Genomic DNA, 15058 nt, shown 5'->3' on the forward strand with positions numbered 1-15058 from the left:
ATGGATTTCCAAATTTTTGACTGTCAGGACTGAAATCTCTTTTGGCATTTTTCCCAAGATTTCAATCCAAAGATTTTGAAGAAATCTTTGATTTCTAAAGATTTTAAACCATTGTTGTTTTGACTATTATTCTTCTTGCTGTTGTTTTGATTTAATGCTGGAAGGAGGCAGAGTTCAGTACAAGAACAAGGAGACCCATTTGTACGTGGGAGTGGAATTTAAGACTTTACCAACTGCAAGAACACAAACTCCAAACTGACATAAGTGCAAAAGGAATTCTGCAAGGTCCCCAGATTGAGAAGTTCAAGGACGGATGTGGCTCTGGGATGGCACTAGCGGAAACAGATTCCGATTGGCCTGGCTTGGGTCACATGACATTCCCTGAGCCAACTGGTGTGGTCAGAAGAATGGGCTACTGTCATTGGCCTCTCTGGGTAGAATGCCCACCCTGGGGGACAGGGGAAAGGGAGTACTCTGATTGACAGCTCCTCCAACTACAGGGAATGGAGGAAGATTGGTTCTCCAAAGGAATGGATGCTGCAGAGACAAAGAGCATACACCCACTGCCGGGTTGCAGAGGAGGAGTCCTTAGAGATCATCCACACCAACTTCCTACCCTGAAAGTCTACACTCTTCAGCATCCTGGAGAGACCAGCTGGATGCTGCTGCTTGGACTCATCGGGGGGGACGAGATTCCCCTATCTTTTGGGGCTGACAATTTTTGAACAGTTCTAGTTAGGAACATCGTCCTTACTTTGACCTGCCTCCTTGTAATTTACCCCAGTCATCTAATTCTTCCTTTTGGGGTCTCACAGAAGAAAACAAATCCCTTCTCCCCATGCCAGCCTTTCAGATGTTAAGTCTCAAGATCCTTCTTGTAGATGGTGCACAGATGACAGCCAGTTTCCTGGTGTCAGAGCACCAGCCTGGGAACCAGGAGACCTCAGTTCCAGCCCTCACACCGGCTTTAATGCAGCGAAGTGGCCTTGCTTGGAGGGAGGTATACACTGTTCCCATTTCACAGGTAAGGATACTAAAGTAAAGGGAGGTTAAGGGACATGCCCGAGGTCACACAGGTGGAAATGGGGAAGCTGGAACTCACATCCAGGACCACACAATTCCAAAGCTTCCTTTCTTTATCACTTTGTGGTCTTGAGAAAGTTACATCCTTTCTCTGGGCCTCAGTTTTCTCATCTGTAATTTGGGAACTTTTATGTGCATTAGAATCCTCTGGCTGGAGTGCAGTGGTGTGATCATGGCTCATGGCAGCCTCAATCTCCGGGGCTCAAACGATCCTCCTGCCTCAGCCTCCTGAAGAGCTGGGACTACAGGCACATACAACCACACCCAGCTAATTTTGTTTATTTTTTGTAGAGACTCGGTTTTGCTGTGTTGCCCAGGCTGGTCTTGAACTCCTGGGTTCAAGTGATGCACATGTTTGGGCCTCCCAAAGTGGTGGGATTACAGGCGTGAGCCACAGCTGGAGGGCTTGTTAAGACACAGGTTGCTGGGGTTCATCTCCAGAGTCCCTGGTTCCATTTTTTTCTGAGGTACGGCTTAAGGATTTGCATTTTAACCGGTTTCTAGGTGATGAGGGTGATGATGGTGCAGCTAGTCAGAAACACTGTAGTATTTGATTCTAGCTCTAACATACCGTGATGTGGGGTGGTGGATATATTTTACCTTTCTATTTAGTTTGGGCTTAGACCCCTATTTTTATTATTTATTTATTTATTTATTTATTGAGACAGAGTCTTGCTCTGTTGCCCAGCCTGGAGTGCAGTGGCACAATCTCAGCTGATTGCAACATCCACCTCCTGGGTTCAAGCAATTCTCACGCCTCAGCCTCCCAAGTAGCTGGGATTAGAGCTGTGCGCCACCATGCCTGGCTAATTTTTTTGTATTTTTAGTAGAGACGGGGTTTCACCCTTTTGGCCAGGCTGGTCTTGAACTCCTGACCTCAGGTGATCCACCCACCTCAGCCTCCCTAAGTGCTGAGATTACAGGCGTGAGCCACTGCGCCCGGTCAATTTGGGCTTAGACCCATTTTAAATGGTGTGTGTGTGTGTGTGAGAGAGAGAGAGAGAGAGAGATACAGAGAGAGAGAGAGAGAGACAGAGAGCAGGCAGCCAACATTTTGCTCTGCAGTAAACTTAATTCCAACAATTGTCGAAGGAAATTCAAATAGGTAAAGAAGTGAAGAGAACAGTTTGAAAATTTGAGTGTAAGCTTTGACTCCCTCAAAACTTAACTACTAATAGCCTACTGTTGATCGGAAGCCTTATTGATTACATAAACGACATATATTTTGTATGTCATATATATGTATACTGTACTACTATATATATTATATACTGTACTCTAGTAAACTAGAGACATGAAAATGTTATTAAGGAAACCATAAGAAAGAGAAAATACATTTACTATTCATTGAGTGGAAGTGGCTCATCATCAAAGTCTTCATCCTCATTTTCTTCGTAATGAGTAGGTGGCGGAGGAGGACGGTTTAGTCTTGCTGTCTCAGGGGTGGAGGAGGCAGAAGAAAATTCATATATAAATGGACCCTCACAGTTCAGAGCCATGTTCAATGGTCAGTTGTATATCAGTGGTTGCCTGGGGCTGGGGAAAGGGAGGGAAATGGGGAATGGCTGCTAGTGGGTAGGGTTTATTTTCCAGGTGATGAAAACATTCTCAGATGAGAGAGTAGAAATGGTTGCATGACGTTGTGAATATATTAAAAACTGTGCATTTTTAAAGGTGGATTTTATAGTATGTGAATTATATCTCAGTTGGGGGGTGGTTTCTAGAGGCGCACAGTTTGAGGGTGGCAGAACTGGGATTTGAACCCAAGGCCATGTGGCAGCCTGGAAAAGAGCCTGTGATCTTGGCTCAGCCCCGATCTCGGACCAGCCTTTTCTGTCTCAGCAGGCAGTGAGGCATGGTGGGGGTCGGACATTCCCTCCAGGCCCTGGCATGGAGGACTCCAAGTGTGGCCCTGCTCAAAGGATCCGAGGGAGCAAAGGTGCAGGAGTGGGAGAGGAGGGGAGGGCCATTCTTATTCAAGAACCCCCTCTCCCTTTCCTGTAAGAACAGCCAGGCTCTTTCCAGCCCCACCTTTATCTGCCCCTTCCAGGCCTGGGAAGGCCGCTGGCGCTTGACAGCTGTTCCCAGGCTGCAGGACTTGCAGCGGCAGACACGGTGCGCGCCCAGACTTTTCTGGGAACGCGTGCGCGAACCTGCTGCCCGGCAGCTCGATGGCTCAGAGCCCAGCCCTAGCTCACAAATGGGGCTCTTCTACACCGCGGTGGGGCCTCTGGTCCTACCCGCTGGACGTTGTGGACCTACTACTTGTGCTACATCCTCCTGTGATTCTCCTCCCTTTAGAAAATTATTTCTGGCTCATGCCTGTAATCCTAGTACTTTGGGAAGCCGAGGCAGAAGGATTACTTAAGCCCATGAATTTGAAGCCAGTCTGGGCAACAAGGTGAGACCCCCGTCTCTACAAAAAAATAAAAAATTAGCCAGGCGTGGTGGCATGCAGCTGTTGTCCCAGCTACTTGGGAGGCTGAGGTGGGAGGATCTGTTGAGCCAGGGAGGTCGAGGTTGCAGTGAGCTAGGATTGCACCACTGCTCTCTGGCCTGGGCCAGAGTGTGAGACCCAGTCTCAAAAAAAAAAAAAAAACAAAAAAAAAACCAGTTTATTTTTCTTCTTATCTCTATCTTTCTAATAATAAATTTTAAATTACACAAGCAATAGATGAATACATTTTCCTTTCAACACATTAAAATAACACTGACTCATCATTCCCCTGTCCTTTCTCCCCTCCCTCTCAAAAGTAACCATTATTATTATCAGTTTGGGAGCAATATTTTCAAATATTTTTCTATGGGCCCATAGAAAATACATGATACTGTGCATCCCTGTGTGTGTGTGTTTTTGGTTTGTTTGTTTGTTTGTTTGATACTGAGTCTCACCCTGTCACCCAGGCTGGAGTGCAGCGGCATGATCTCAGCTCACTGCAACCTCCGCCTCCCAGGTTCAAGCGATTCTCCTGCCTCGGCCTCTTGAGTAGCTGGGATTACAGGTGCCCATTACCACACCCAGCTAATATTTGCATTTTTAGTAGAGACAGGGTTTCACCATCTTGACCAAGCTTGTCTCAAACTCCTCACCTCGTGATCCACCTGCCTTGGCCTCCCAAAGTGCTGGGATTACAGGTGTGAGCCACCTCGCCCTGGCCCTGTGGGTGGTTTTTATATGAATTGTGTCATACTCGGTTATTCTGCTGCCTGCTTCCAGTATTTTATTCAACAGAACTTCCTGGAGAACTTCCCACAAGAGTACGTGGATACCACTTGCTTCACTGCTCAAGGTACCTTCCACGGTTCATATGTGCCTTATTTTATAAACTGTTTCTCAATGGATGTGTGGATGTTTAGACTATTTCCAGCTTTTCGCCATAAAACACCCCAATGATTACCTTTGTAATTGGCCCCATGTGCACTTGAGCGTTTGTTTTTCCGAGATGGATAATAAGGAAACGTGAATCTGCTGGGCCATAGGGTGTGTGCATTTTGTTTTATTAATTTATTTTATTAATTTATTTTTTTGAGACAGAGTCTTGCTCCATCACCCAGGCTGGAGTACAGTGGTGCAATTTTGGCTCACTGCAACCTCCGCTTCCTAGGTTCAAGTGATTCTCCTGCCTCAGCCTCCCGAGTAGCTAGAACTACAGGCATGTGCCACCACACCCAGCTAATTTTTGTATTTTTAGTAGAGATGGGGTTTCACCATGTTGGCCAGGCTGGTCTCAAACTCTTGACCTCAGGGGATCCACCCGCCTCGGCCTCCCAAAGTGCTGGGCTTACAGGCCTGAGCCACTGCTCCTGGCTTGGTGTGTGCATTTTAAAATTTAACAGATACTGCAAGTTGCTCTCCATGGTGGTTGAACCAACTTCCTACCAGTAGGATATATGAGAATATCCTTTTCCTAACATTCTTGTCAATCTTAGATCTCAGCCAACTTATAATGTTTTGCCAAGAGAGGTTCCTCACTGTTGTGTTCATTTGCGTATTCATGGGCTTTTTCTAGAAGTTCCAAGTTACTGGTGTAGGGGAAGAACTCAAGAATTGGGGTCAGGCAACCTGACTATCCACTGTGTGATCAACTGTAGACCCAACCTTGTCTCCATCTGCTGTGTGACCAACGCTAGACCCAGCCCTGTCTCCATCTGCCTAAGAATCTTGGTCATGAGCTTCCTTGTGGTCCTCTGTTTCTTTATTTTTGAGGTCAAAGTTTCTTCCTCCTCTAAGAGTCTGTTCTTCTTCCTCCTCCCAGTGCTGGAACTCTGAAATCCCTGAGTAAAGCAAGGCGTTCAGAAGCTCCCCCACTGCAATGCACACGTGTTCCCACTGGTGGGCAAATCTTTAACTCTCCTGTTGCTCACTTAACGATTAGCGCTCCAGAGATGTTCTGAGCAGCATACAGCAGATGACAGGGACAGGAAACCAGATGGAAAGGGATTTATTATTAATTTTTCCTTCACAAAACTATACTTTAGAAAAGTGAAATGTGTTCAATACCAAAAATTGGGAAAGTATAGAAAATTATAATGAATAAAAATAAAATATAATCTCACTCCACAGAAAAACTCATTGCTACCATTTGTGAGTTCAGTACATAGATAGTATTTTATGTATATGTTTAGTAGTTCACATTATATCATGAGTATGTCATTTAAAATATTTTTTAAAGTTTTAACTAAAAAAATTTGTTTTAGAGATAGGGTCTTGCTCTGTCACCCAGGCCGAGTGCAGCAGCACCATCACGGCTGCCTGAAGCCTTGAATTGAGCTCAGGTGATCCTTCTGCCTCAGCCTCCCAAGTAGCTGGGACTGCAGGCATGCACCTCCACACCCGGCTAAGTATTTTAATTTTTCAAGAGATGGGGTCTTGCAATGTTGTCCAGACTAGTCTTAAACTCCAGGTGTCAAGCGATCCTCCCACCTTGGCCTCCCAAGTTGATTTTTTTTAAAAGATATGATCTCACTCTGTCATCTGGGCTGCAGTACAGTGACACAGTCTTAGCTTACTGCAGTCTCGACCTCCCAGGCTCAAGAAGCCCTCCCACCTCAGCCTCCTGAGTAGCTGGGACCACAGGTGTGCACTGCGACTGGCCAATTTTTTGTATTTTTTGTAGAGATAGGGTTTCACCATGTTTCCCAGGCTGATCTCGAACTCCTGAGCTCAAGCGATCCACCCACCTCAGCCTTCCAAAATGCTGGGATTGCAGGCATAAGCCACCATGCCCAGCTATTTTATTTTATTATTATTATTATTTTAAATGATTGTTTTCAAAAAGGCTGTACCAATTTGGGTTCCCACGAGAAGACGTGGATAGGTGAATTTTTAAACGAGCACTGTGGCCCTCATCAACCTGGACGCACACTCTGGTCTCTAAGGGATGAAACAGCTGTGCTGGGAGGGAGCTCCTCTGAGAGGGTGGTCAGAAGAGCCCCCAGGCACCACCTCCACCACGAAAGGCACCCCTCTCCCCTACAGCTTAGATAACCAGCTGCATTTCCTAAGAGTGAGCACCAGGGGGCACCACATACCAAAGGAAAGTGGTCCAGACCGTGAGACCGCGCATTAGACCTCTTAAGAGAGAACGTTTTTTTTTTCTTAGCGTGGTGTCCTCCAAGGCAGAGAGAAGCCCAACTCTCCTGGCTTCCTTGACATTCTCCTTACCTGACGTCCTGCAGCCTCTTGGGAGACTCTCGGAGGTACCCATAGGAGGCTGTGGGAGACAGAGGGTCATGTCCAGAAGGGAAATGGCAGTGTATGGCGTCACAGTAAGAGCTGGGGCAGCTTCCCCGTTGTGCCTTTGATGTCTTTGCATCACCATTCCAAGCCTCAGTTTTTCTCATGTGTCAAATGGGTGTGACAATTTCCTGCCTCGCTTTACTCTGTGTGTGTGTGTGTGTGTGTGTGTGCATGCACATGTGCGTGTGTGTGTAACTTATGCTTTGAAAGTGCTTTGAAAAAGCAAAGTGTCTTGAGAAGTCCTAAGGATGTCTGCTGAGTTGAGACTAGGGTGTAGGGGGTGATATGTTTGGCTGTGTCGCCACCCAAATCTCATCTTGAATTGAAGCTCCCATAATTTCCACGTGTTGTAGGAGGGACCTGGTGGGAGATAGTTGAATCATGGGAGCAGTTTCCCCCATACTGTTCTCATGGTAGTGAATAAGTCTTATAAGATCTGATGCCTTTTGCCTTCTGCCATGATTGTGAGGCCTCCCCAGCCACGCAGAACTGTGAGTCCACTAAACTTCTTTTTCTTTGTAAATTACCCAGTCTCTGGTCTTTATTAGCAGCCTGAAAACAGACTAATATGGGGATAAGGGCACATGGAACAAGATTGGTTACTACATTAGTCCAGGGAAGACAGTGGTGATGGCAGCTGTGAAGGTGGTGAGTCGTGGCTGGATTCTGGATATATTTCAAGGGGATAACCAGTGAGATGTATTGAAAGATTTGATGTCGGGAGTGAGAGAAAAAGGGGGTCAAGGGTGATACTAAGGCTTTTTGTCTTGAGCCAACAAAGACTAGAGATGCCTTTTACCTAGTGGGGAAGATGGTGGAGGGATGGTTTGGAGGTACATATCAAGAATTCCATATTTGGACATGATACATTTGAGATGCCTTTTAGGTCATTGAGTGATTGAGTAAAGACAGAGGTCAGAAAACTGAGCCTTAGGCTGGGCTCAGTGGCTCACGTCTGTAATCCTAACACTTTAGGAGACTGAGATGGGAGGATCACCCAGGAGTTTGAGACCAGCCTGGGCAACATAGGGAGACCCTATCTCTACAAAAAGTTTTTTAAAATGTTAGTGAGATGTGGTGGCACACATCTGTGGTCCCAGCTACTTGGGAGGCTGAGGTAGGAGAATCACTTGGGCCTGGGAGGTTGAGGCTGCAGTGAGCTGCGATCACACCACTGCACTCCACCCTGGGCAACAGGGCAAGACCCTGTCTCAAAAAAAAGATTTAGCCTTGATTCCTTTTCTCAGGGTCCTATAAGGATCACAGTATACAATAGATTGGACTAGATTGGAGATGAAAACATAACACACACATGCAGCCACATCCCTTCCAGTGCCTCTGGCAGACGCCACAAATTCATCACAGCACTCAGGAATCCTCTCAACCCAGAGCTCTAGGCAGCCTCTACCAACCAGGTGGAGATGATACAAAAATGAAAACTCTCCATCATCCTGCACTGGGCGAGACCCAGGAATGCGGTTAAAACCATGCGCTTTTGTGCTAGAGAGACCCGGGTTGGGTAGCTAATCTAGCTACCAGCTAACTTGAAACCTCAGAAAAAAACTGTTTCTCAGTTTCTTCATCTGAAAAATTGGATTAATAGTAGTTCCTATCTCATAGGGCTATTGTGAACATTGAATGAGATCATCCAATAAAATTATTTAGCATAGTGCCTGGGACACAGTCACCTCTTCATCAGTAAAAGCGGCAGCAGCAGCAGTAATAGTTCTTGTTGGATGGTGTTACTCCAGCTTGAACATTCCAGATACATCCGTCTTATGTTCTGTTTCTGACATTGGACAAATAGTGTAATGTTGGGGTTGTCCAGCAGGAGGCACTGCTGACATGTACTTCTCTATTGCCCACAGAGGTCCAGGAAGTGGGAGGCAGTTTTCCCTGGAGCAGTGTCCTCTGATGATTGCCCTGGCAGAGGCCTCGGCTTTTCCTCCTGGTACAGTAAACCAAGCTCTTGGCTCCTCCCAGACAGCAGTGTCTCAGCTTTCTTCCTGGGTCTGGTCCTCTCTTCTCAGATCCTGTTCCTGGCCTTCTCCTGCTTATAGGCTCCAGCCAAGCCGCTGAATCTGGCAACCCAGGCCCTGGCCAACCTTTCCTTCTTGTCCAGTCCCTCAGTGGCCGCCAAGTTCCCCAAAGCCAGCAGGCACATGCAGGACGTGCCTGCTTGGAAACGGTGTCCTGCGTCCTCTCTCTTCCCCTTCAACTATGTAAAATCCCTTTTTCCGACTCTTCCTCTTCAGAGATGGAGCCGAGCAGGACTAACCCTGCTGTGCAGATGGAACAAAAGGCAGGGACCTGTTCCACGATGCTTCCAAGCTCAGATCACATCGAGCTAAAGGGGAACCTGGGAGGTGGGTCTCCTGAGCCTCAGGCACAGGTGAGTCACTCACCACTCAGATCGCACTCATCTTCAGACTCAGGTGTTTACTGGGTGCTCACTGGGCATCTTCTGTCTCTCGGCCCTGTCAGGGCTTGACCAAGATGAAGGGAGACTGTGCTGAGCTTCTGGAGGCTGAGACTGTGCTGGGCCTTGGGAGGCTGAGACAGGGGCTGGGCCTCGAGAGTGGGAGAGGGGGCCTGAGCCTCAGGAGGCTGAGATGGGACTCGGCTGGGGGATGGCTGCTGTGGATCGTAGGAGATAGACAGTTCTACCTACCCTGCAATAGGGGATGGGCATCCAGGGTGCTGTCAGAGGACAGATTTCTGGATGCTCGTGGAGACCCATGAAGCCACAGGCTCCCTAAAAGCACGTGTCTTTTTAAAAGGGTCCATCTTGGATCCATCTTTCCCCATGCTCACCGTTGAACATGATTCCCCAGCCCTCTACAGCCTCAATATCCCTTTCTTGGCCAAACAGAATCTCTTTCCTGATTCCCCCATCCGCCCCAGGGCATGCATCCCCACCTCCCACACACCCCTGCTGCACACACCCCCCTGCAGCTTGGCATCAGGTGAACTCCTGGGAAGGCCCTGGAAAGGACCCAGCAGGTGGGGGAGCAGCCTCTGAACCACCTCCCTTTCTTCCCTGTGCCCTCCTGCCTCAGCCACCATCTCCTTCCACGCACCCCTCCCTTCATTCTTCCTCTTGGCGTGGCATCCACAGCCTACAGAATATCTGTCCCCAACCCTTATCACTGTCCACTCCCAGCCTGAGTTTTATATAAGGAAGATGCCAGGACTTATCGCTTGATACACTCCAGCGTGCCTTTGCCTCCCTCCCTCCCTCCTGCATACGAAATCTGCAATCTTTGGCATGTGTTTGTTACACAGAATGCCACCAGTGGGTCATCAGCTGTCGCTGTGAACAAACAAGAAAAAGAAAATGCAAAGCGGGCCGCTGCTCGGTGCGCCGATGCCCCAAACCACAATGGCACACCTGGTGGTTTTCCGTGGAAGGCGGCCTGGGTTCAGCCCACGTGTTGGCCTGGGGACATCGCATGAGTCAGCTGAGGTGGATAGTCGATCTTATTTATGGTGATAAAAATACCTCTCTTTTTCCTTTACATAAAAGCAATACACATTAGCTGTAGAGTAATTAGAACTAGAAACTTTAGCTACAACAAACAAAAACCAAAGGCATACCTATAACGCCTCCCCTCCCCCCCAACCCACTCACGCTCCTAGAAATGATCACTGTGGGCTGCCTGGGAGGTGCGTGCAGACCACACGCCTTTTTTTTTTTTTTTTTTTCACTTATACCAAATGAGCTCATACTGTACATATTGTTTTATAACCTGCCTTTTTTGTTGAACTTTTATTTTGAGTAAAAATTGCTAACATTTCTTTAGACTAACTGTGGGCCAGCCCTGTGCCAAGAGCTTTGCTTGTACATCAAGGATGTCATTTAGTCAACCCTAAGAGGTCAACTATTTACTGCCCCCATTTTACAGAGAGGACATCAGAGGGTCGAGTATTCTGTCTAGCCCAAGAGGCGGTAAGAGGTGGAAATCCTTGGTCCGGGAGGCAGAAGGCTCCAGCGCCTCAGTGACTGACAAGTCCCTCAATAGTTCAGGCCCTCGGGCTTCTCATCTGTAAAGTAAAGGGGGCTGGGGCTGGGCCAGAGCAGCCTTCTCCACCGGGAAGGGGGCAGCAGACCCCACTCCCACTTACAGAGGCCACCCCCTCTGAGGCCTGCCTTCCTCCTCATTCTGAGTCTGACGCCCACTAAACCTCATGCCAAGCACTGTTCTAAGTACTAACGAGCTACGTATTCTTTCTTTCTTTTTTGTTTATTTTTTAGAGACTGGGTCTTTCTCTGTTGCCCAGGCTAGAGTGCAGTGGTGCAGTCACAGCTCTCTGCAGCCTCAGCTTCCTAGGCTCAAGTAATCCTTCCACCTCGGCCTCCCAAGTAGCTCAAACTACATGCATGCTTCACCATGCCCAACTGATTTTTTTTTGAGACGGAGCCTTGCTCTGTCACCCGGGCTGGAGTGTGGTGGCATGATCTCTGCTCAGTGCAACCTCCACCTCCCAGTTCAAGGGATTCTCCCTCCTCTGGAGTAGCTGGGATTACAGGCAGGCACCACCACACCTGGCTACTTTTTGTATTTTTAGTAGAGGCGGGGTTTCACCATGTTGGCCAGGCTGGTCTTGAACTCCTGACCTCAAATGATCTGCCTGCCTTGGCCTCCCAAAGTGCTGGGATTACAGATGTGAGCCACCACGCCCGGTCCCAGCTAAGTTTTTTAATTTTTTATTTTTGTAGAAACAGGGTCTTGCTATGTTGCCCAGGTTGGTCTTGAACTCCTGGCCTCAAGCAGGTCTCTCACCTTGGCCTCCCAAAACACTGGGATTACAGGCATGAGCCACTGCACCTGGCTGGTAGGTGTTATTTCTGTCCCCTTTGTACACAAGAGGAAACTGAGGCACAGAGAGCTAAAGTAACTTGCCCAGCGTCATTCCATTAATAGGGGCAGAGTGAGGACCCAAACTCAAACTCTTCTGACCGCAGAGATTGTGTTCTTAACCATTACCAGTTGCTTTGCAGCATTGCTCTCCCCACAGGAAGGAAAACATTTTGATGTATGTGTTCCTATGACTCAGGAAACATATATATCGATATTTAACTGAAATAAAAATTTCCCAAAGTAAAAACATATCCTTACTATGCAAGATGCCCTCTAATCAATTAAAAGAAAAATCTGGCAACAGCCACTGCAAGTCTTGCAAGACTCGTGACCTGTAGTTTGAAAATCAGTGCTAACCCTATCCCTCTCTGCCCTAGGGGAACCCTCTTTATTGGGTCCAAAGGCTTTCGCTTGATCCTAGGAAGCAGCTGGCATAGGGACTGCGACCCCATTTCAGAGGAGAGGGAAGTGAGGACCAGAGAAGGGTAGGGCAGGTCCTGCTGAGGTCACACAGAGAGGACTAGAATTAAGATCTAGAAACAGGCAGACGGCAAACCTGGGCAAAGCCGGCCTTCCACGCAGGGAGCTTTCTTCAACACAGCCCCTGTCATGTTGGTAATTACCCCTTATTGAGCACCTACCCTTTGCAGGGTGTCACATACAAGGCTTAGCCCAGTTAATCTTCAAAGCAACCCAGGCAACAGAGAGTTAGGAGCCCCATGGTATAGAGGTGGCAGCTAAAGCTCAGAGAGGTGGAGTGACCAGGCTGAGGCCACAGAGGGTGCAGGAAGCCGTGTCTGGTTTTGGCCCCACTGTGTTTCTAGAATCAAGCTCAGGGTCTGAAACATGACAGGGCTCAGGAAACATGTGTGTCTGTCTGACTCCAAAGGCTTCTCTTTCTGCCGTTGCTCTGCGGTTCCCACTAGCCCCCTTTCTGGGAGGCATGGCCCTGGGGCGGGGCAGGCGCCAAGGTGCTTGGAGGCTTGCTGGGCGAGGGTCCCTGGAGTGACACTCTTCGCTGAGTTTCGGTTCCAGGTCCCTGCATGCTTGCCTGGTCCTGCCCTGTCAGCTGAGAGGGAGGGCGGGAGGGATCTAGACCGCTCCCCTGGGCTGGGGTGGAGGAACCCGCCTGGCGCCTGGGCTCACACGGCCTCTCCCACCCCCCCCCCGCCGCTCCAGGCTCACCTCTCACTCCCAGACTGGCTCTGGGTCTCCCAGGGGGGCCAGAGAAAGGCCGGTCCTACCTCCAGCCTGAGTTTGATTCCCATCCCTGGGGCTCCCTCTCACTTCCCCAGCCCCAGGCACAGGCAGTTCCTACCCCTTCCCCATAAGAGAAGTGGTTGTGGGTGAGAGGGTTGAGTCTCAGGGTTAACCCCAGGGCTGAGCAAACAGACTTGGTCTTGCACTCTGTTCCTTTTGGTCTGTGCACTGTCGGTGAGTCTCCAGTCCCCACCCCCAAGGTACAGTCCCTCAGGTAGCCCTACCTTCCCTGAGCAGGAAGGGGTCTGAGCTCCTAGCAGGAAGCCCAGAGCTGACTCAGGAGATGGTTCTAGACCTGGGAGGGGAGGAGGGGAAGGAAGGAGGAGAGCTAGAGGCCAGGGCAGAAAGCCAACAGCTGGCTTGGACAGGGCATTGTATGGTTTGGAAGGTGCCATGTGTCCCAGGGGAGTGGCATTTTCACCTCCACCCTCCTCTCTGCCCATCTGGACCCCACCCCTCCACTTTAGCTGGCTCCACACTCCCTCCCTGCAGGAAGCCTTCTCAGGTGGACACCACCCCACACTGCCTGGCATCACTTTGCATCCCCTGGGAGGGAGGGAGGTGAGGCTGAGACGAAGCCCAGTGATACCTCACAAGTGTGAGCCTCCGCATCGTAGACGCCCTCTTCCAACCCAGGAGCAAAATGCTGGATCCCTCTTTGGAAATGGCCTCAATTTGCAGGTGAAATACCCACACACACATACACACACGCACGCACACACACATGCACACACACCCCTATCATTACTGGGGAATCCTATCTTGGTTTTGGCTAGGAACAGATGTTTCCAAATTAAATTCTGGAGGATGTCCATCCATTTTTACCCACCCACCTAACCGGCCTACCTCAGATAGATTTGGGATCACACGATTTAAGGATTAAATGATACAAATTCGATTTATCGAATGCAGACTTTCTCAGATCCTTTATAGTTAATGCACATTGTGAATCTCTGAGCATCTGTAGTTTCCCAAATTTGCTTGACCTTAGAATTTTTTTTTTTTTTTTGAGACGAAATTTCGCTCTTGTTGCCCAGGCTGGAGTGCAATGGTGCGATCCCGGCTCACCACAACCTCCGCCTCCCGGGTTCAAGTGATTCCCCTGCTTCAGACTCCTGAGTAGCTGGGATTACAGGCATGTGACACCACACCCGGCTAACTTTGTATTTTTAGTAGAGACGAGGTTTCTCCATGTTGGTCAGGCTGATCTCGAACTCCCGACCTCAGGTGATCTGCCCGCCTTGGTCTCCCAAAGTGCTGGAATTACAGGCGTGAGCCACTGCGCCTGGCCTTGTTGTTGTTTTGTTTTTTTTAAATATAGTAGAGCATCTCTTGGGTCTAGAATGCTATTGAGCACCTATTGAGAAATGCTAGGGTACAGAATATTCTAGAAAGTGCAGACCCACCTTAGCAATGAGTTGTAATTATAATAACACAACGTACTTCCATGGACTGGGGGCTTACTCTATGTCAGACTTTTATGTGCTAGATATTAGCCCATTCTCAAAACAGATGGTGAGACAAGCATTATTCTGGAAGGAGGGAAGAATATCTAGGTCATTTGGGTGAGGTAATTTACCATAAGCTGCCAAGCTATGGATCTTGCATTACCTGAGTGATATTTCAAATATTTATTGCCCTAGATAGCACAGGCACTGACCCATGTACTGGAGATGGGAATGTGCCGAGATCCCCCGGTGGGCTGGGCATTAGCCCTTCAGTCACTGGACTGTGGAGAGGTCTGGAAGGCTTGAGGGTAGGGGATAGTACCCCTGGAGAATCAAGAAGGTTGAGAGACCGTTGGGGGACTCAGGACAGCAGCTGCTTACGAACCAGTTTGGAAGCATTTCAATATTTTGCCAACTTTGTGGATGTCCCGGTGCTGACTGTAGGCCTGGACCGGACCACCGTAAACACCCTTCCTGCCCGCTGGGAGGAAGCAGAACGCTGGGTTCTGTCCAGCAGCACATTTTGGTTTCACTTGCAAACTGAGAAACAACCCAGGGTAAAGATTAGGCAGATATGGGTGTGAATCCCAACTCAGATTCTTTCTAGGCACATGGCTTTGCTTTGGACAACTTCTGGCCCTTTCTGAATCTCAGTTTCTTTACCT

This window comes from Papio anubis, chromosome 1, assembly GCF_008728515.1.
Source record: "Papio anubis isolate 15944 chromosome 1, Panubis1.0, whole genome shotgun sequence".
In the NCBI taxonomy this organism is placed as follows: Eukaryota; Metazoa; Chordata; class Mammalia; order Primates; family Cercopithecidae; genus Papio; species Papio anubis.